Below are 22,309 nucleotides of genomic sequence, written 5' to 3'. Positions count from 1 at the left end.
ATGTCCACCTCTTCTCTTGTACATCTTGAAGGCACTTCATAACTCCCAGCACTTCATGGAAGTTCATTCTTTCATCCCACCTCCTTGTAACTTGTCAGTTCTTCTGAATGACTAATTTCTTTCTCAGTCCAAGGGCTAGAGATGAAGGAGGACCTTCTAAACCCATACTAGATGGGTCAATCAAGTTATTAGTATAGTGAATATTTTCAGCTTAGCTCTATGTACTTATTCAGATGATCCTGGAATCCAATCCAAAAGATTGGCACTGGAATGGTTAAACTGCCCTTAGTCTGTATTCAATAAGCTGTAAAACAAGTGTCCTATTGAAAAGAAATATTTCCATCAATACAATTTTAAAATCTCACTATCTGAAGATGCACAGGTACGTAACAGCAAACTCAGTGGAACTCCATTTCTTCAGTAGATGTTTCCACTACTGTTGTAGTGTTCTGGTTTCCCCCTTCTGTTCATTGATTTAAAAGGGAGTACATTAAAAATGTAGGTAACCATTAAAATGGTATTATCAAATCTTCTTGTCCAGAAGACTATATCACACCCTAACTCCTAGGTTAGGCTGGGTGCAGCCTCTCTGGCCATAGCACTTGTTGTTCTAGTGGCTTAAACCAGCAAAGCAGATCCTCTTTGTATCACCTTACTCAAATGCATGGCCAGTGCTGTTGAAAGATTAGTGTCAAATACACATAGGCAACCTAAACTCTGTCATATTTCTTTTACTTTTGAGATCACCTATGTTACAGATTGATACAGCATTTGCTATGTTGGATTAACCTGACAAAGCTGGTAAGATACAGGAAATTCTAAAATGGCCAAAGGAATTTTAAGAGCAAACTAAAGGATATCAGAGAGCTTTACAAATCTCTTAAATCCTAGAGCACAGAGGTGTCCTGACAAAGTCATCCTCAAGGGGAATATGGTTACTATCAGTTTCAGCAGAGAAACCACAAATGGAATGGGCTTCAAAAACACTGTTCTTTCATCAGTTTGAGGTCAGTTTGTGGCTAAAGTATATTGAAAAGGAAGGGGAGTTTTTCTTTCATCCCAAGAGGAACCACTGGAACAAATGCCTTGCCTCTACAGGAAGAATGAGGAAGAGCATACATCAGTCTCATGCAAAGCAGCAAGAATGGCATATTTTAAACCATAAACAATATTAATTCTTGTAGTAGAACATGGTCATATTGGCAGTGCAGCAAAACAAACCTTATGCAATTCACACTTTCCTCTTCTGGCAGCTGTAGTCTCAAGAACACCAGTCTTTGACTTTCTCCAGCTGTTACATTCACACAAACACGCAGTATAAATGAAAGTGTTATTGCTGCCAATCATCAGACCCTCTGAAGGACCTTCTGTCCTCTCTAAGTACCATGGGGACAAACATTAGTCACTATTGAGTATTGTATTTTAATGTTTACCACTGTAAATGCCACAATTTTCAATAGATGAAGACAAGTAGCATAATAACACCTGGACTAGCTACATCAAAAATGCCCTGATTATTACAAACATGCACCACTTCAGTATTTCACATTGTGCCGCCATCCCCAATGGGGAAGACCGATGCACTTCTTTTACCTTATCTAATTCCAAATGATTTTGCACATTTCCTAAGAAGACCTGACTGAGTTCCCACTCCTGTGTCACCTCCCTTGGTCGGTCTTTTCCCATTAGAAAAGTCAGTCAGTAAAAGGCAATCTCAGGGCCATATTAAGTGCTAAGTAAGAAGAAACTGCAACCTGATGAAGGCACCCAATCTAGCAACAGTTCACACTACCTGTGTCTGTCTTGCAGCTTTGTGTCCTTGTTTTTTCCAAGGAGTCCTGTGATCTCTGAGCCACATGATCACTTCACAGGTTGGGCTGGGAGTGGATGTGATGTGGAGACATACCTAAATTTCCCCAAGAGACCTATAAAGAAACTCAGTATTATTTAACTACACCACCCTACTGAAACATGCTCACATATGCTTCAGTATGCCAAACAATAAACGTGCCAGAACAGTGTTGCATACCTTACTGATCAGCTTTTCTTCCATTGCTAGAGTAATGACTGAACTTCCAACATCACTCAGGGATGCTGCACCAACACACAGCATTGTTTCATTACTGAAAGGATCCGATTTTGACAAATCCACAAAAACTCTGTAGAGGCCACAGAGGATCATGTCTGAATGAAGATTTTTCTTCACTATGAGCCATTCAAATAGGAGGGGAGGGGACACTATACTGCCTCTCAGGTGGAGTAACGTAAGTTTCAAATCACTACAATTTCATATCTAAACATGAACAGTTCCCAGCTGCTTTTTTCCATAATTTCGCACAGGAATATTAAAGGGAGGGATTCAGATACAATAGTATCACTGCTCATCATTTGGAAATGATTGAAGGAAATTCTACCTGAAATATCTTTGTGTTTATTGTATATATCTTCTGTCCTACATCGGAGGCAGTTGAGTATCTTCTCTCCTCTTTGACATAGGACTTTATAAGAAGTTGAAAAAGTGTATGTGGCTCCTGGATGTATTAAAGTGTTATCTAAGGACTGAGCAGCACAATTATTTGAAGTTACTGCTTACTAAATCACTGTACTGTAACAATATATTTCTAGAAAAAGCAGACTGTAGTGCTTTTTTAACAGCTTTGCAAAATCAATACATAGGTTTTGATTGTATGTATTTACTGCCACTCATCTGAGTCAAACTATGCAATATGCCCAAAGGATAATAACCTTCAAAACAAAGCACGTAAATTTTCAGTCACCATTTGTCTTACCTCCTGCTTGAACAGGTGCTGCTTCAATAAAGTCAGTCCACTGACTGATCTTGAATATCAAATATAGTTGTAATTTTAAATGACCTAAGTCTGCAACCTGTATTACTCTAACTAAACTTGACTCTTCCTCCCTCTCCATAAAAATGTCTGAAAGAAGATTTCTGCAACAGTTGCCTGGATTCATAGCAATAGCCATTGCTGTGATTCATGTGCCTGTGGACAAAGAGAGAGTGCAATGCAGCCTCTGTACCTTCAGGCACACTTGCTGCTCTCCCTGCTGTCCATGTGCAGTTCCATCCAGAAATATGGACAGCATTTTTCCTGTCTGTCACAGGTGTGTCCTAAATTAAATATGCCCTGGTTCGCCTGAAAGGACAGGTAAATACTCAACCTTGGTGAACTTTGGTGTTCCTGCTGAACAGGAGAGCCCATGTGAGGTAAATAAAGAAAAACAAAAAGAGAATTTACTAAAATACAAATCTGGAAAGACTTGAAAGAGTATTTTAATTCTTTATCAAAATTTAATCTATCTTTTAATCCTTTGGCTACCAGCATGAAGCGCTGTGCAGTCTTCTGAATGCAAAATTTAGAATTCCTTCCCTTCACATAGCTCTGCAGAATTGTAATGTTTTGTCCAACTATATTCACATGCCACAAGCTGTCAGAATGCTGATGGGACATGCTGACCCCCCCATGCCCTGCTGGGAATAAAAACGTGCTGCATCTAAATGGCTGTGCTATAAATAGTTAAAGCTGGTGATATTTCTTCAGGACAGCTCTTGCTGGCTGTCAATGAGCTACCTTAGAAATTCAATTAAAATTAGAAACATTCAGAAATTGAATGTTTCTTGCTCCATTGCTGTCATGAAAGAGGCCAGGGTCCACAAAAGGAGGATTGTCACTGGGTGGCACATCTTGGGGTGTGCAGAAAAATGCCACCCATGGAGAAACAGAATTTATCACCTGATGTAGTTGAGCAGCTTTTCTGGAAGAGGTTGCCTATGTTGGTGTCAGAAATTTGTGGCTATTTTTTGCTCAAGTGCTCCACAAAGCTGAAGGGTTAATCAGCAAGCTGACATGAGACTTAATTTCTTTTAAACGAATCTAATTTTTAGAATCCATGCCTTCTTATGGAGTGTATTATCTTAAAAACCAATAAATCTAGAAGTAACACTATATAAGTCCCCAACTATATAAGCCCCCAACCCAGAACAATTAACTGACCACTTGAGTTAATCTCTGTAGTCCTTCTCCTCCTCCCATTTCAATGCCATATAAATCCAGAGCTGGGTATAGTGTAGGACACAAATTTACATAGGCATTAAAATCTTTTTTATATGACCTTCTTGGCAGTGAAGTTGTTTCTGTCTTGAGATCTGAGAGGAGTAAAAGAGTTTCTTCTGCCGTTGAGTTCATGCACTTCTACTTCCCATAGTGCACAGTCAGAGACAGCAGTGCAGTCTGAATATTACAGATACGCAAATTAATTTTTGCACCTAAAAAGACCCTAGATAGTAAGAGTAGACTTGTGAGACACTGACTCAAATTGGATCTCAAGCATCCCTGTTCACATCTTAGCTTTATTGCAATCTTTATATTTCCTGTGCTGGGCAGGTCACTGAGAATAGGAACATTTCTATCTGGAGGTGGAATTGCATCTTGGACTTAGTTATGTGGGTTAAATTTAAATTAGCTCAGTCAGTCATAACTGTTTGAGAATGGCTGGTTGAACTTCAGTGCACTGCCATAATCCCTTTGGGTTTGTGAATTCGGTAGGTGAGACTTGTGATTTAAGTGTTTTGCGCTGCAATATTTACTAATGTGCATAAAACCTAAGGAAGCAACTTTAAAGGTTTGACCTGGTGTAGGCTGCAATGTGAATAGTATTTTAGGACTACAATAGATTTGTTCAGTTTGTTCTGCAGTTCCCAACTGTGTTAGGGAAATATAAATATTATTGTTGCTCAGGCTTTTGTCTGTCTTGTCTACTTAGATCTTGACCTCTTTGGGGCAGGAAATGGCTTTTTAAAAAATGTTTATATAGCAAATAAGCCTTGGATCTTCGTTGTGATTTGGAGCAGTTACTGAAGTTATGGAGCCACCTCTTGTCTCCATCTGATAGCATGTTGTTTCATGAGTGTCCTGCATGAAGCTTTTGATGGGACATTTTGCTGAGTTCTCTTCTGCACAGAGAAAACCCAGCCAAATAGAGACCATCCTTAGGCTTCTCAGGTTGTGTGCTCCTTTTAATTATTTTTCTTTTGCATAGCTCTGAAACTAAAAATATCAATAACGGCAAATAATATTGCTCTGTTTATATTTGGTGTTTAAGGAAAAATTAATAATTTGCATTGCCTTGAAACCTCACTGTGTGTGTAATGCCCACTGTCTTTTCTTCTCTACCTTCTGTAACAAAACCCTTGTTTAATCAGTGATATCTTTATATGATCAAATAGGATCAATTGCTAACTGCCAGATTTCTATTTTGATTAGAAGAAAAAGGTTTATGGTCTGGCCCAAAATGCATGCTATTCTGAATAATTCCTAGTTATTTATCAGTTAAGATATTCTTTGTGTATGTTATTGTTTTTGACTGTGATAGAAAAGAAAAACAATGTAGAAAGTTTCCATTTTCACTATTTATGAGAAGAGGAATTCAAAAGTATTGGTGTCATAAATCACCAGAGACAAGTGAAATGTGTTATTCAGTACATTATAATGTTGTAAGTTTGCCATTGGAAACAGTTGCTTAGCTAGGGACAGAAACCCGTATGGGCCACAGGTTATGGTGGATGGGCAATGACAAAAGGTCTGACTTTGTGGCTGATCATTTGTGTTGCAAATGACTTAGAGCAGACTCAGAGCTGGACAGGCTTGGGTCAAATTGAATGAGCTGTGTCCACCCATGGCTGCACCTTTTGTTGGAAATATGGGTAAGCATAAACATTTAAGAAAATGTTTCAGATGAAACTGCTGTCCAAAGCAGTGACAAATTTGCCTGGTACTGTAAGTTTCAGCTTCAGGAAAAAACTCAAGCCAAGGCATGGATTTAGAATGTGTGCAAGAACATGGATATCTAAAGTCAGCACAGCTGCTGGTATCAGTGTAAGCTATGCTCACTCACAGTGCTTACTCTGTGCATGGACATTCATTTTGCACAGAGATAGTATTTGGTACTAACAGGGATTTTCTTTTCCCACGGATTTGTAAGGGATCTATGAACCAGTGCTTGGACTGCAGAGTAGTCAAGGATAATGTACTCCAGTTGCAGGAAAGACAAAACAACTTTTTTTTTCCTTTTATTTTATTTTTTTTCCCCTGGTGATTTAAAAAGCACAAGATAAAGTTCAGGACTGGCCATCTCTACAGTTGTATTGTTGTACTGTTTGTGCTGTTACTTTCAACTGTTATTAGTTCTGCAAGGTGATGTACACTGACAAATTCAGTAACACCACCCTTGTATTAATTCTTGTTCATGATTCTTTTAATGCAATTCTAGAATGAGTAAACTTACGGCAGGGCCAATTCTTGATTCCATCCACTACTGCTTGTTTGTTGTTTTGAGAATTCTAGAAATGCGAACATTACACTGTGATAAGTTAGTGCTGCTGGAAAGGGATATGAAAATTGTTTACCAGGAATATATGCTGTAATTTTGTTCAGATTATAAAGTCTGACCTTGCTGAGTTCTCTGTACTTTTCCAGCAGGTTCTTATGATGTCTTTATTATTCAAAAAAGCTAATTAAATTTGTTATGCTATTTTGAAATAGGTAGAATGAATGTATTTTAGGATAATCCATATTTTGGAATATTCTCAAAACATCTAAATTGAATGTCTTGCTACACAAGGTTATAGAATTGTTACAAAAGGTTGACTCTGGCTGAGTCCTTGACTCTCCTCAAAATATTGAAACAAATTATTTGCAAAACTTGTTTTATAGTGTTGTCCTCCGTTTAAAGCAATGTAGCACATCCTTTTTGTTAGATTTTGTTATGCTTTCATTTGCAAGTCTGAAGCCAGCAGTACATTTTTCCCTGTGTTTCCTTTTCTTCTTTGTTTATTGCTTAAACTCAAAGTGGAATACCAAATCTAAAAACATCTTAAAGTAGAAGGAAACATTTAACGTCTAGGTTTTGCTAAAATGTGATGAATTTCAGAGAAACTTTAAAGAACATGTTACCCAGAAGAATTATTACTTAACACATTTATTTATTAAATGTACTTGCACCACATTAATTTAAAACACAGTACTGCTATAGATTTGCTATAAAAACTGACAGGCACTGTTAGAGTAGATGAATCTTGCTTGCAAAGCAGAAACAGAACTGGGAATTCCATGGTGTCCTGCACTGATTATGACCCAAATTAACCTGTTCTATTGTCCTCTGAGAAGACTGAGCATCCATGCTGTCTGGTAATCTGCCTGAAGACAGTAATTAACAGGTACATGGAGTAACTTCATACATTGCTCCAAGTCATGCCACAGGTCCTCTACTCTGCCTTGTATTTTGCTGACAGTCACTTGCTGGGGAAAATGGTGTTGCCTACATGTAAGCTATGAAATATTTGAATACTATGAAGCTGTGACTGTTACATTTTAGAACCTTTTCTAAAAAAAAAAAAAAAGACGAGTGCTTTGTGTTTGTGTGTTTTTAAATAAGGCTCCTGACGATGCACAGCCCTTCACATTATCTTCTTTTATATCATGAATGTGCCAGTGAGTGTATTGAACAAACAAAATCAGTCACCCAGAAACTGGAATAAAAGCAAAAACAGTCTTGTAGAGGAGAGTAGAGCTTTAATTTGTACATCATTAATGGGTGTTTAACTAATATAGTTATATAGTTATATAACATATATCAATGTTAATCTATCTTTGAAGGATAAATTTATAGTACATATATAGAGAGGTGGTATCAGTCGTGCATGCTGATTCTGTAATAATTTTTAACACCGATTATGCAAAGCTAATTTTTTAATGACAAAAATAAGTTTCTAATACCTAAAGAGCATGGATTAGCCATCTGCTGGAAAGAGGCTACAACAAAAATCCAAACTTCATTCTTATCTTAACCCATCCTGAACCATTCACAGAAAACAATCCTGGGGTAGCCTTTGAAGATGCTCATGTCCCATGCAAAGACAATATAGTTCTCTGTATAACTGGTCTGCTAAGGCATCTAACTAAGCAGATCACCAAAAAATGTTATTTTAATTTTAAAATGGAGATTAGCCAAAGTCGGCATCCTTTTTACTAAATAACTGTTACCTTTTGATATGTCTGAAATATTTACTGGTTTTGCATGACCAAATGTTTTCAGGCTTAACAAAACCCGCACTCTTCTCTAGTGTCTATGGATTGTCCAGGTCTGACATTTCAAAGGTTTGCAAGATCCTCTCCCTATGTCTCTGAGGATATAAATAGCATGCAGTTTAATTAACGTCAGCAAAGGTATGTTGAAAATAGATTTGCTCTGTTACTGGCTTTCTCAGTTTTTAATTTCAAGATGTTAAGCTTTCAAAAATAATTATAATTTTTTTTTTTCTTTTTTTAAGGAGGAGAAACATCTTTCTGTTTCTCAATAGAAAGGAATTGTTTCAAATCAAACATTCATTTTATTGGTGAGAAAGCAGTGAGGAAGTAAAGTTATTGCTATGATGGACTAAGGATATAAGGTAAGTTAGGCCTTGTATATATAGCAGTTGGTATAATTCAAATACCACATTTCCCTGCAAATCCATTTTGCTTCTTTTTGTAGCAGCATTTAGTAGAGAAAAAGGAAAACAAAAAAAAATCCTAATTCTTGACCCAAATGTGAAGAGCTTCCACTACAGGAACGACAGTGTAGCTCAGGCTAGAGGGCTGGGCAGTCTCGAGACTGACTACAGCAAATGCCAGGCCAAATCTCATAATAATTAAAACCATTTTGGAAGCTGCTTCCAATTAGGACAGCTGCAGTGGCACCGTGTTCCTCCCTGTGCCCACAGCCCCTCCTGGTCGCAGAGGAGAAGAGCTGCACTGGAGCAGCTCCACGCTCACCCACGGGAGGGAATTCTCTGCAGTTGTTACCAGCACTTGCAGCTGAAAGGTTGCTTAGGAGGCAAGTGCTCTGGTTTCCCAAAAGCAGGCTTAAAAGGCTGTAGAGTATGTTTTCAAAGCAGGATTTCAGCCATGTGACTCATTAATGTCAATGGGAATCATGTTGGTAAAACTTTGTGCAGTGCTTTGAAAATGTATCCCTGTATGTCAGTTTTCGTTTCTGGGCAAAATTATCAAAAACAGACCTTGTGGGCTGTTTTTTTAAATGAAGCTTTTCAGTATTATATGCTAATAAATCAACTGTTTAGCAGGCTCGATCTGCTCTCATTCCATCCCACTCCATCTCCAGTTTCCATTTTATCATTGACTTTGATTTTATACAGAGCTATAGTAGCGTATAGTTTTTGCAGACATTGCCTGGAGGAAGACAACTGCAACATTTCAGGCACTGGATTGCAAATTGTGTGGAAAGCAACAATGGTGCTATAAAGGGATAATAGTATTTGTTGCATCATTTCAAATATAAAGCAGAATCAGTAAGGAAAAATACCTATATTTAGATTATTTTAATTACAGTTTTCATTAGCAAATTGCAACAAATCAACCCTTACTTATTAAAAAATAAGTTTGAAGAATTTCAAATTACCTTTTCAGAATAGCTCTGGGATCTACTAATAACAAAATATCAGATGACAAGACTGGATGCTTAGCAAAAAAGCAAAATAATATAATGAGATCTCTAATTTCTTGGAAAGAATTATACTTCCTTTTACTCCATTGAATACAGATAGAATTACCCTGAAATTCTTGTAAGCTTGAACTACAACAGAGGGATGATTTGTGTATTCCTGTTATCTGCATTTTGTATTCAGTCACTGATATGTTTTACTGGAGCAGCAGGAAGGTGTATCATTTCTATGTGCTCTAGAACTTTTCACCTTTAGATCATCAGCTCATGTCTGTCCTGGCAACCACATCTTCACTTGAGTAAATCTCTGGAATAAAATGATTGCTGTCTGTATGTGTGATATGATTCTGTAGTTCTGTTTCTCAACCAGCAGCTGTTCCATGCAGTAATTGCTCTTTTGCAAGTCTTAGCAAAGACACAAGAGTAGAATTGCACTCTCTTTTTTTTCTCTGAAGTCACTGTTGTGGAAAGTTTGGGGTTAGTATAGTTAAGAAAGCTTGCATGCTGCTGCTCTGTGACTGTACATGGTCACTGGTAGTCCATCAGCAGAAATGTCTTCTAGATAATGTGAGTTGTAACAGAGATATCTCTTCATGATTGCAAAACAAGGGAATAAGGAACTGACGGAATCATCCAGCTACCTAGACACAAGTAGATGGAATTACTCCTAGAGAGCATAAAAAAGGGCACCCATCTGCTCACCTGGCTACTTTGATCTTCATTCTTCCTTTCCATAAGGAAGTCACTGTTTTGTCCAATCTCCCATGTTCCTTAGCTTTCTGATAATGTTGGGTGTTAGCTTATGTTATGTCTTAGCTTAAAAGGGTAGGATTATTTTATTCAATGACAATTCTGTGTAATGATGGTCTCCTATGTTCCAAGAGCTTAAAACATGCTCTTTTTTTATGACTTCACAGAATGTGGCATAGTGCCATTGAAAAGTGGACATCTGCATTGTAACACCAAATATGAGGTTGCCACAAGGGTTATTTTGAGAGAGAGATAAGATGCAGCAGTTTCCAGTAGTCTCATTTCTTCCTTTTTTTCTTATATATTTTTTTCCCCTGGCATGCAAAAGCCTTTTAATATGCTTGTCTTGAAGTGTTTGGGAAAGTTTAACTTCTGGACTCTCTTGCATTGTAAGACATTTTAGTTTGGGGGAAGACAGAACTCTGTTCTGTACCTGATAGTCAGTAGCCATCCAAACTGTAATGCCTAGGAAAAAGCCTGAGATGCAAAAGTTACTTTAATTTGTTGTTTTGTCTGATGGTCAGCAGCAGTTACTGCAATGTAAACAATAAAAATCTGAGAGAAAGTGAGAACAGATGTCTTTAGATTCAGCATAAAAAGCAATGTGAAAATTTGAAACTTGGCTCAAGTTCAACAAAGTAGAGCTTGTATGCCTTTCTCTCTTATCACTCTCATATTATTGGTAAGGAAATAATTTCTCAGTTTCCATGATACTTCTCTAAAACTCAAGGCACTCTAGAAACATAGTTGTGCTCTATAAACTATACAGGTGGAAAAACTGGCACATGGAGAGGTCTATCTTCTGTCATGCTGCCTTGAAGTCCCAGCCCTTGTTAGCATTGCGGTTCTTGCCCTTCCTCTACTTGCAAGGCATTAATTTTGCTCTCTGCAGAACACTGAAAGCTCCTACAGAGAGATTTTAAAAGTATTTAGGTTTGGATACCATGGTGATAAATGTAATACAAAACTTCAGTGAAAGAATGAGTGCTATGTTTCTAAAAGTAAGTATTTGGGGGTGTTTTACAAAGTACCAACAAAAGAAATTGTAATAGATTTCTATGCACAAGGGAAGTAAAGTCACTTTTCTAAACTAAATCGATATACTATCAATCTCATTAAAACCATTTATGCTATAATTAAGTAATCTTAATAAAACACTTTCCACATTGAGAATTGAAGAATTCTAATTCTATTATGATAATGCTAGATAGTTTTATATACTCTTTTCATGAGAAGATAAAAAGGTAGCTCTAGAAATGACAAAACTGTGTATTTTTTTGCTTAACCCTGTTACCCAGTACATTTTCATACTTTCACCAGGTGGACATGCTGCCTTATTGCCTGCTTTTCCAAAGGTGTGTAGCTTTAGTCTCCAGCACTCAAGGTAAAGCAAAATATGTGAATCTGCAGTAAAATATTGGATAAGCCATATTCTGTATAATTAGGTCTAGTTCATAAAATCCATAGTTTCCTTAGACTTTTCAGGGCTTAATGGGCTGCTGCTTGTCATATACTCTTCCTCTTGACATAGCAAGAAGTATGCACCATCTTACATATTTATTATTTATGTAACTTCAGATTATATTTGGAGTTTGTTTTCCATTTTTCTGTCTGTTAGAGGTATCAGAGCATCTTTTGTGCTTATCCTCTGAATTTGAGACTTCATTCCTACTAAGATCTGAAAGCATGCTGACAAACTCATTCCCTGATGATTATGGTGTGCTCCCTTGAATCTGGGTATGTAATAACCAAATTACTCCTAATAACATATGACTGGGGTGATACAGAAATTGAATAAAAGAGTTGAAGACCATCACAGCTCAGTAACCTGCACAGGGTCTTAATCTGCCCCAGGGTCCTCTTTTCAGAGTGCAGCTGGAGAGTGAGCACTGGGCCTGTGATCACTAAGTTGACAGAAGGCGATCTGTGCCCTGGATCCATTACATGGATTGCTTTGGAGGTTTCAGGATTATTTTAGAACTGAATTGCTACACAAACAGTTTGAACTTGGGATGCCAGCTAGACTGAGTTTGATCAAAAGCATGAACCAGAGCAGCAGGTGGAAAGATTGACACGAAAATTTCAGTGATAATCCATTAGTTCTTTATTCTAACCTATTACGGAAAGAATTGTAATAGGTGCTGAGCTAAGTCAACTTGTTTCTAGAGAAAATAACCAAAAGGGAAAAATAACTCAAGATCAGTCACTCCTTTGGCAAATTCAGTTTAACCTCAATTAATGGAAAATGTGGAAAAGCCTGATGTGCTCCCACACCTTGAAGCTTTGCAGCCCACAGACCCATGGGTCTGCCAAGGTCTGGCACTTTGCCTGGACTAATAAACTCTCTGACAAGCATGAGCACTGGGGATCTGTGTGCTGAGATACCCTTGTGGCTCATGTCTGGCAGAGCTTAATGAGTCAGGTTCAGCATCGTGTGAGAGCAGCTGCACTACTGCTGGACCTGGTCCCAGAGCTGGCTCAAACTTTCTCAACAGCATAATGACTCAGACTTGAAGTGGTGGGTGAGAAATTTTGGAGCAGGTAAAGGAGAATGGGGGAGGGAAATGGTATTGGAACAGTTATTATAGTTTTGTAGTGCTGTTAATGAAGAAGCTACAAAATTTTTGCATTATGATTTTGCTGAGGAAATGGACAGAGTGGAGTTAGCTGGTGAGTCCATTAAAGACCTGACATATTTTGGGGATTACAAAAAGCTTTCTCTTTCCACTTCTACTTCTGGAACTCCCTTGTAGTTTTGTTTCGTGAGCGTGAAGCATCCCTGTCCTAGGTCTGCCTTCTGGAAGGATCATGGACCCTCTCTTCTCCCTTCTCATGCAGTCACCTGCTCTGAGCCCACCCTACAAATGCAACCACGTCTTCTCTGATGTGGGAGGAAGTCTAGGAAAGATACTATGGGAAAGCAAATCTTCATTTTGAAGCCATTGTTGAGATCCTGGAAGAGCCCTGGGAGGCTTGCTGGGTCACAGACCCTGCTGTTCCTGATGAACTCCCTGGTCCAGCCCCAGCCCATCACTGTCCCCAGGGCGATGCCTCATGCCTGGGCCAGGCTGCCGCCACTGTTCCCCCAGCTGCTTTGCTTCTGGCTGGAGTGGTGGGATGGGACTAAACAAGCTGCAGTAACTTATCACTTGTGCTGCTTATTCTTATCCCTCTGTAACTGTAAGGTAACTCTAGACTATATGCCTTACATTGGTTGAAAATATTTTAAAATGGAAATGAATCAATTTTTAAAGCACTTTTCTAAATCAAGGTGGACAAATTATGGACTCAAATTCAGGATTATCTCAGATTTTGGTAGCTACATTTATGATATTTCTAGAAACTCATGAAATCAGCCACGGTTGCCTATAATTTTTATTGAGTCAAACCTCTATTTTTCTTTCTGATTCCATAAAACTTGGTGCCTTCCCCCCCATATTTTACTTCCTATGCAAGACTTCTTTCCCACCCATAATCTCAATTTATATATTTTCACCTAGATTTCATTGGCTGTGTTGGTGCATATTAATTCTTCTGCAAATATGTTTAATGTGTATTTTTTAACAGTTTAATCTGGTTATATACATATTTTTTTCTTCTCAAATATAAGTAAGTAAGTTAGGCAAATAAATAAAGGTGGGGAGCAACCCTTGTAGCGAAATTGGTTTCAGTACTTGCTCAAAAATATTGCAAGGTAATTAGTACTGTTGCAAAAATTTGTTGAGCAAGTTTCAGAGTTCTTATAGCTGTAGAGAGCACAGTAAATGAAACTGAGCCCTTTGGAAAAGGTGAGCACAAGGTCAGCAGGGCATAGAAATCCCACTCTGACTACATAAGGAATGGAGTTTAAGATGAAATGTCACTTCACCTGTAGATATTACAGTAGTTTGTATTTTAAAATGTTTTTTTTACTTTTGTTGCTGTCTCCTTTGTTTCTTCACACTTTCTTCCATTTCCTATTTCTTGCCATTTGTTCCTTTGTTCCATTGGCTGTCTTTCTCCACCTTGCTCTCCTGGCTGATCATTGCCAGAGATAAAGGACCACATGAAGCTTGATATAAACACAAAGGAACATTGATTTTGTTATTAGTCACTAAGGTATGAATACATTCCAGTTCTCATGAAGACAGTTTTCACATATCTGACTCACTGGGGGACAATACTGCAAGTAATTGAAATAATGAAGGTTTTGGTCCAGTTGCTGTGTGAATTGAGCTGCATAATTTGACTTATTTTATTTTCTATTCCAGTTTTTCTTTGTGTGTGTGAGTGTGTGTGCTAATTTTGCCAATCTGGTTTTGTTTCAGGTGCCTCTGAGTACCATTTTCACTAATGGTGTTATTACATTTAAGTTCTTTCCCCATATTTCATGAAAACTACCAGCCAAAAGATCAAAAGCTTTTCTGTGAAAAACAGATTGTTTAAACAGCTGAAATACTTCTTACATGTGTCTGCATCTACTGTAGATTTCTATGAAGTACTAAGTATCACACATTTAGGCATCTGCCATCTTTGAAGTGATTTCTGAGTAATGAATGTGAACAAGTCAGCTCTTCAGATGGCAACTTTCCATAACTGTATTCAATTTTGGGAGTGCTGTTATTTGATACTTCTTCTTTCTCTGGTAAATTTTATTTCCAAATTTCATTTTCATTATGTTTCTTTTTATACTATTTCCATTATTTATCCCAAGGGAGAAACCAAGACAAGTACTTTTGAAATAAGAATAGAACAGAAACTACATTTGTATTCTTTTATAGCTGGGGTTTATATCCTCTCTCACAAATCATGGAAATTCATAGGAATAGGCTCATCTGAGTTCAAGATGAATGGAAAAACATTCCATCAACTTCAGACAGTTTTGAATCGGGACTTGTGCTGTGTTCTTTGGAGTATCAATGAAACATTTGTGCTTTAAAATATTTCTGTAAGTTTTCTTTTCTTGTATTTGTCCTTCTTTTTTCTTTCTGAATTTTTGGCTTCAGAAGGATCTACAGGTGAATTGTACATGAAGGAAGATCACTTCAACAATTTTACTTTTACTACCTTTTTTTTCACTGATTGCTTACCTAGATGTGCATAATGCAAATTAGTGTCTACATTATCTTTTTTCTCTATATGTATTTTCTGTATATTCTGCTATTTTCTATCATGTCATGAAGTTAGTTTTCTCTTTGAAGCTGACATTTCCAACATTTTCAAGGTCTCTTTCTATGAGATATTTCCATGTCCTCTTCTGCTTCCAGTTTTAAATTCCATCTTATTTTACAATACCTTTATTGAGATGGCATTCATACTACTGATTTATTTGTGGAAGAGCATGAACTCCTGATATAAATAATAGCATAATTTGTATGGCGGTATTCCTCTCACCTTTTCTTTGACATCCTCTTACCTTTTGTTTTCTTTTTTGACCTTACTTGAGCATTGAAGTTATTTGCCTGTCCAGGGGATTGTCTGTGTCCCTCTATTTAAATAAAACTGTCAATTTAGAACCCATAGTCTTTAGGGAATTATTTTAAAATCTGTCTATCCACAGATAGTGGGCTGTCTTCCAAAATTCCTTGATTGTTCTTTTATTTACTGCTTAAGAGGCTGTAAAATATGTTTAAAATTTCTTACAAGAACTAGTCAATAAACCTGAGCTAGTGGGAAGAACTTACTCCAGAGGGAGGAAGAATGTTTTGCTCTCTGAAGGTTAAGAAGTTTTGTAATGTTATGTATGAGGGTAGTCGTGCTGTGCTCAGTTCTAATTCAGTGTACTCTTCTCTCAAATGTTAAAATAAACATTGTTTTAGGTCAGCAATAGCTCATTTTTCAAAAGTTTGCTTGCAGTTGGGGAAAGAAAGAAGTAAAGACACCTGGATGTGAAGGTCTTCATATATGTACACTTCTCTAATTAAAACAAAACAAACCAAAAATTTAATTATTCTTTTCCAAGAGTACTTGGGAAACAAATTCCTGAAATTGCATTCCTGGAGGGAATTTTTATTCCCAATGCTTAATATAGGAGTACACACCAATTCCTTCTCATAAGGCAGGAGTTTTGTTGTTAACAGTTCTTTGTTTAAAGAGCAAGCTTCTTTGTCATGTATGTATTTGCTTTTAAGTATTAACAACTCTCCTCAGTGCTAATGGAAAGACTTTTCCTGATAACATTGGCATTTGGCAATGCCCTTCAAGTTGTTCAATGTTGTTGGACATTTCTTGAAGGCAAAGGAGGAGTAAATTGCTCAAGCTTTCCAACAGTGTAGGATTAAACTGTGCTTCTATGGTTTTGTCTGAAGGTCTGAATTTAGCTGGTATGCTGTAATTAGTTACTGAAATTCTAAAAATAATAACAGATGCTTATAATTTCTTTAACCAAGAGATTTTGAGACACAGGTGACTTTAAAAGCAAAATAATATGAAACTTCTTTGAAGCTAATTTCTTTTTTCTGGCAGAAAAAAAATCAGTGTCATTTTATCTTGGATCTGCCATTAGTGACTGGTGGGTCAGCTTCATTTAAAGACTAGGATTGCCTGGGTTCTTGTAACTTGGCCATAGGTTTTGGAGGACATCTGCAAATCATTGAATGAACCAAAAAAGTACAAATTCACAACAGCTCTACTCTCTTGAGTTGTGTTTGATATTTCCTGTTTTTAAGGTTTCCTTGGTATCTAACACATAGCTTGCTAAACATCAGCTGTTCCCAGTGACTCAGATCTGCAGACCTTTGATCAATTTATCTTGTCCTGATTAACCAATTTCTATACTGGAAGAAGGATGTTACCACATTTTGGAGTACAAATATTACACAAACATCCTCTCTAATTCTGTGCAGACCCCAGTTTCTGGTGTGTCCTGTATTCTAACTGCAGGTCCCTTTCTCCCCACTGACCCAAATCCTAACAATGATATGAGAATGAGAGTTTTTTTGGAACCTAAGGTATTCTCAGTAATGGATTGGAATTGGAGTACTGACTAAACTGGACTACCTTTTTTCTTTTTTTTTTTTTTTAATGCCTTTATTTAAATATTTATTATTTATTTAACTTTATTTTTTATTTATTTGTTTACCTTTATTATTTTATTTAACTTTATTTAATTATTTTTATTTATTCTTTGAAAAGAACAACAAAGGAGAAAACATAAGAATGAAACATTTATGTCATGATGAATTCAACCTGTTACTGTTCACTAAATAAGACAACTTATTTATTGTTCCTTAGTCTCCAAGTGGAGGGATTTTAACTCTTTAGACCTGTAAAAGCTGTTAATGAACATGGAGGCCCCTGTACAACTCCAGTACTTGCTCTGCTCAGAATATTTTGAAACTTCAGGTTTCTGTGGATCATAAGCAAGGAACATGTCTATGAAGCATCATATGCATGAGGAAGGTAGATTGCTACATATGGATATACTAAAAATAATTCCATATGTATATGTGCACATTTAGTCTATCTGTTAATCTATTTTCTGCTACACCAGGTAAATTCCAAATCCACCCTGAGATGTGAAACAGAAGAAGTAGCAGCATGTGTGTTAAACCTGATCCTCCTTGACGCCTACACACATGCTCATTTCAGTTGTTGAAATCCTTGATTCAGCTGGAATCATTCCATTCTCTGGTCCCCTAACACAAATACAGACAAGTATATGCTTTCCTGGCTGTGTGCATCTATTCAATGTCTCTCTCCAGGTGTGCCTGTGGACTCTTTTATTTTATTCATTTTATTGAGCATGCTTGGTATGTAATTATTCAATAATCAGATTATATAAAAATTATATTCTAATCTTTCTTCAAACCAACAATGCACTAGTGTCCACATCACTCTGAACATCAAATTTAAAAGCAGTTTCTATACAGTCCTATAATGAAACTTTTCATTGCCATTTTTAAAATTACTATTTTAACAGTACTAGTCTCCAAAATGGGGCATTAGACCAAACTGCAAAAGTTTCATAAAGCTAAGAAAACACTGGATTATTCTGGAAGTCTGGTCTATAGAAGAGGGCTAATGAATGAATAGGCTAATGTTAGCTGCACAGGTCATATCACTTGTCTGATCCAAAATGTATGCCACCGTTTATCCAATTGAGTGTTCACTTCCCAGGATCCCAGTGTGCCAGAGGAATCTAGGTTAAATGTAGATAGTGAAGAGGTCACTGAGCAGTAATCTTCCTGCTTCCCAGTTATTACAACCATCCCACATGGGTATGACACTAGAAATCCTCTTTGCTTAGAAGCCTATGATCTAGTCTGTTCACAACAAAATGTTCTTTATCCTAGATAAATAGATGTCTATAGATATTTTCAGAAAAAGCATCCAGAATCAGATCTTACTAAATCTTTCTTTTTAATGTAAAGTCTGGGGAAGCCTCCTTATCACATATATGATCCCTTTTGTCTAGCAAATTTATGTCAGTAGTTGCTAGATTTTCCTCCACATCCCCTTTTCCTCTAGCTTTTTTTATTTACTTAATTTTTAATTTTATAAGAGTATTGTCTTAGGACTAAAACATATGGATGGTATAAGCAGAAACTGCTTTCAAAAAAGTGTTTTTTTCATGCTGTTCTTAGTCACCATTGCATTTCTTACTGAGAACAGCATCACTCAGCCATCCATGGCTTTGTGTCCTATTTCCTTCTTGTAGTGACACTTTCTGATACAGCTCACTCTAGGCAAGCAGGTGGGAAATAATAAATATTTAGAATATTCATAATAAGGAAGCTGATAGATTTCCTTTATTCCTCCATTCTCCCCTTTTTCTTCTCCCCTTTATCTTCCTGTAGAGAAAAGAATTGGGTAGTGTTGGTTCTTTGGGAAATTCCTGGTTCTTTATGTCTGCTTAGGGTATCTGGGGTATCTGGTGCTATCTTCAGATGACTTTTTAATGGGAAAATGTTTCCCCAGGTTTAATAGGAACTTTTTCAGAGCTTCTCTCAGGTCTTATGAAGGCCTTACTTAGTAGGGTCCCCTTACTACATCTCAGTTTATTGTTCTTGAATGTTTTGTTGCAGGGTGCAGGCAGTCAGAGAAGTAACACATTAACAGACATTTCTAATACCTGGACATGTTGAAAGGAATTATTTTGTTTTATTTATGGTTTACCATTCCATTATTAGAATAACACACTTTTGTTTTTTAATTCCTCTTTATTCATTTGATCAACACTGCATTTGGACACGTCTTCAGTATTAAGTTTTTTATATTCCTGTGATCAATTGAAATGATCAATTGTATCAGCATATGCCAAGACAAATCTCCTGTTTCTTTCAAAAGAGAGAGAAGAGATGTTGAAAAGCAGCTGAAGAAACCAAACACTCAAAGTATTAAACCAGGAAGCTGGGAAGATCTACACATTCTGAATGCTGAGCAGTCTGGCTAGAGTGCCCAGCAACTTTTTGGACTGCCATTTCTGGTCCCTGCCCAACAGCAGCATGTGTTGCACATCACTCAGCTCATGCCAATCTACTCACAGGCTGATAATCCCAGCCACATGGGCACCCACAGTGATGTGCACTGACTCTTTTATTGCAAATTGATCTGCAAATCCACCGTCACTCTAATTCTCCTCTAATTACAAGTAATCTCTCAATTCTCGTTTGGCACATGGGGTCTTGTTCCTGCCCCTCCTCAGTTCAGTCATAAGAACTGACCCAGCAGAGCTGCTGTGCAGCTCTGATGTTTTTGCTTGCTTTTCCTTTTTGTTAATTTTTTAAGACTTATTTTTAGTTGTTTTGCATCTCTATATTCTGAGAAAAGATTTTCTGATTCAACTACTTGAGTCTGAAGAGATGTGGAACATCTTTACCTGCCTCCCTCTGCTTGAAAAAGCACTTTTTTGGAAAGATGCCCATGTTTTGTGAAGACCTCTTCCCCCTTCAGGAATATTTCCCTGACTTCTCAGAGTAAAAGTTGTGTCAGCTTTTTCTTCAGTTTTGTGAAGAAATGACTGCTATTCAGCTCTTTCAGTTATTGCAAAACATAGATGCCTTTCCAGAATAAAAAAATTTTCCATGAATCACTGTCTGCTTACCTTGAGAGCAATGTAGAGTTGGTGCTGAACATAATTGTGTTACTTTTCGGTAATATTTATACTGTGATTAGGAATTTTAAAATAAAGGATGGGGAGTATCTGAAAACTGCTTGTGATTAACTTGCTTTTTTCTGTCTATGATCTCTTGATACTGTCAACTCACCATCCTTTGGTATTTATAATCATACTGTTATGTCTGAATCAGGTAGTTTCTAGTACAAATTCCTGAAGAAACAGTATTCCTGGTGGTTTACTTTTTGTGAGTGCTACACTCAATTGCATCTTGCATGGGGGGGGGGAAAAGCAGTGCAACACAAATCTCTTATGGTTAGTAGATAACAAATATATTACTTTGTATTATATCAAACATACAATAAATACAACAAATTTGTATATCAAACATTATTTTTATCTGTGGTTTCTTAAGGTCTTTGGCACTAAAAATATATCAGACTTGCCCTGGTACTAAGGCTTGTCAATAACCAGAGACCAGAAGTAAGCCAGACTCTCATGAGAGCAGCACTTCCAGAGAAACATAAGGCAGCCATGTGTATGAGTACTTCATCCATACATATTAGGCATCTATTTACTTTTTTCACACATTGTATTATTGAAGAAAACAAGCTATCAACTTCTAATTTTTTTTCTATTTATTTTCAGTAATTTTTAAAACATTGCAAAAGCTCGTGGGGAAGCAAGATCTCTAAGAACTGAATATCAAGGCTTTCAAATATTAATATGGGCCTTTTGTACTTCACTTTGCTGGACCATATTAATTCACTTTAGGCTTGTTACATTATAATAATATTCGGGAATTTTTCTAAAATTAGTCCTGCAAGAAATATTTGATGTGAAATTGCTTTGATTTGAATAAGAAAAGTGGCTGCAAATCAGCACACTTTGGACAATGTTCTGTGAGGTCTGTAACAAAAGCTGTCAAAGCAGGGTATGAGTATAATTTTGCATTGTCTGGAAGTCTGGAAGCATTTATAAGTAGATTCTATTGGTGCATTTGACTTGAATGTTTGTGAAGGGAGTGTACAAACAAAAAAAAAATGCAAACCTGAAACTGTATATATTTCAAATCTAGGCTGCTCTCAGAAATGGTTGCTGCAGATTATTTGATTTCTTTTCTCTTTGGAAATACTGCCTTGGGTTGTTGTGATCTAATCAACAAAAATAAGCAAAGAAGTGCCCTTTTTTCCAAGGAGCATGGTAGGGACTACAATATATCTAAGAGTCTTTCAAGTAAGTGTGTAGGCTCTATCAATCATTTAGCTGTTAGTCATACTATAGTGGAAGATTCAAGACAGTATTTTTTGCTTTCTACTGTAATGTATCTCTGAAGCTCAAAAACAGGGAGGAAGGGTGGGAGGGAGGGAAGGAAGGAGAGAATTGGCCTGGTCTAGGCACAAATGAGTTAGAGCAGATAAAATGAATCTGTTCCCTCATTTGTAGACATTCAACATGAGGCATCAGTGTTGAGAAGATGGGTGAGAAGAAGGAAGCCTTGGGGATAAGGAATAATATTCTGGTCAGAGACTTTGGAGACACATGTAAATGTTTAGATCTTTTCTTTTTTTTCAGGATAATCTTTGGGTCCTTTGGGCTTGCGTCTTATTGATACACAGACATGAGCATAAGTGAAGCTATTCTTCTGCAAAAAGCTCGACATGTCTTTAAGGCCAAATACTTTTTGCACTGTGAAGAAGTGGGACACGGAAGCAACATATCCTGGGATTCAGGACAGAGGAAGCTGTAGACAGTGTTTAAAAAAATCTGACTTACGTAAAATCTGCCTTGCCTCCTGCTTCTACTCCCTGGGTCTTCTCAAAGGAGCATATGACTTCTGTGAATGGACAGGTCACGCACTGAGTAATGTTTTGGCTCAGTGTTTACAATAGAGGTAATGGATGCTGGCAGGGGAGCACACTGGGAGATCTGTCCCATCTGTTAAGATCTGCTATGGACTCGGCTGGAGATAGCTCAGTGTATTATCTTTCTATGAATCATCGT

Source organism: Lonchura striata, chromosome 1 (genome assembly GCF_046129695.1).
Source record: "Lonchura striata isolate bLonStr1 chromosome 1, bLonStr1.mat, whole genome shotgun sequence".
NCBI classification, from domain to species: Eukaryota; Metazoa; Chordata; class Aves; order Passeriformes; family Estrildidae; genus Lonchura; species Lonchura striata.
This window is presented reverse-complemented; position numbering follows the sequence as displayed.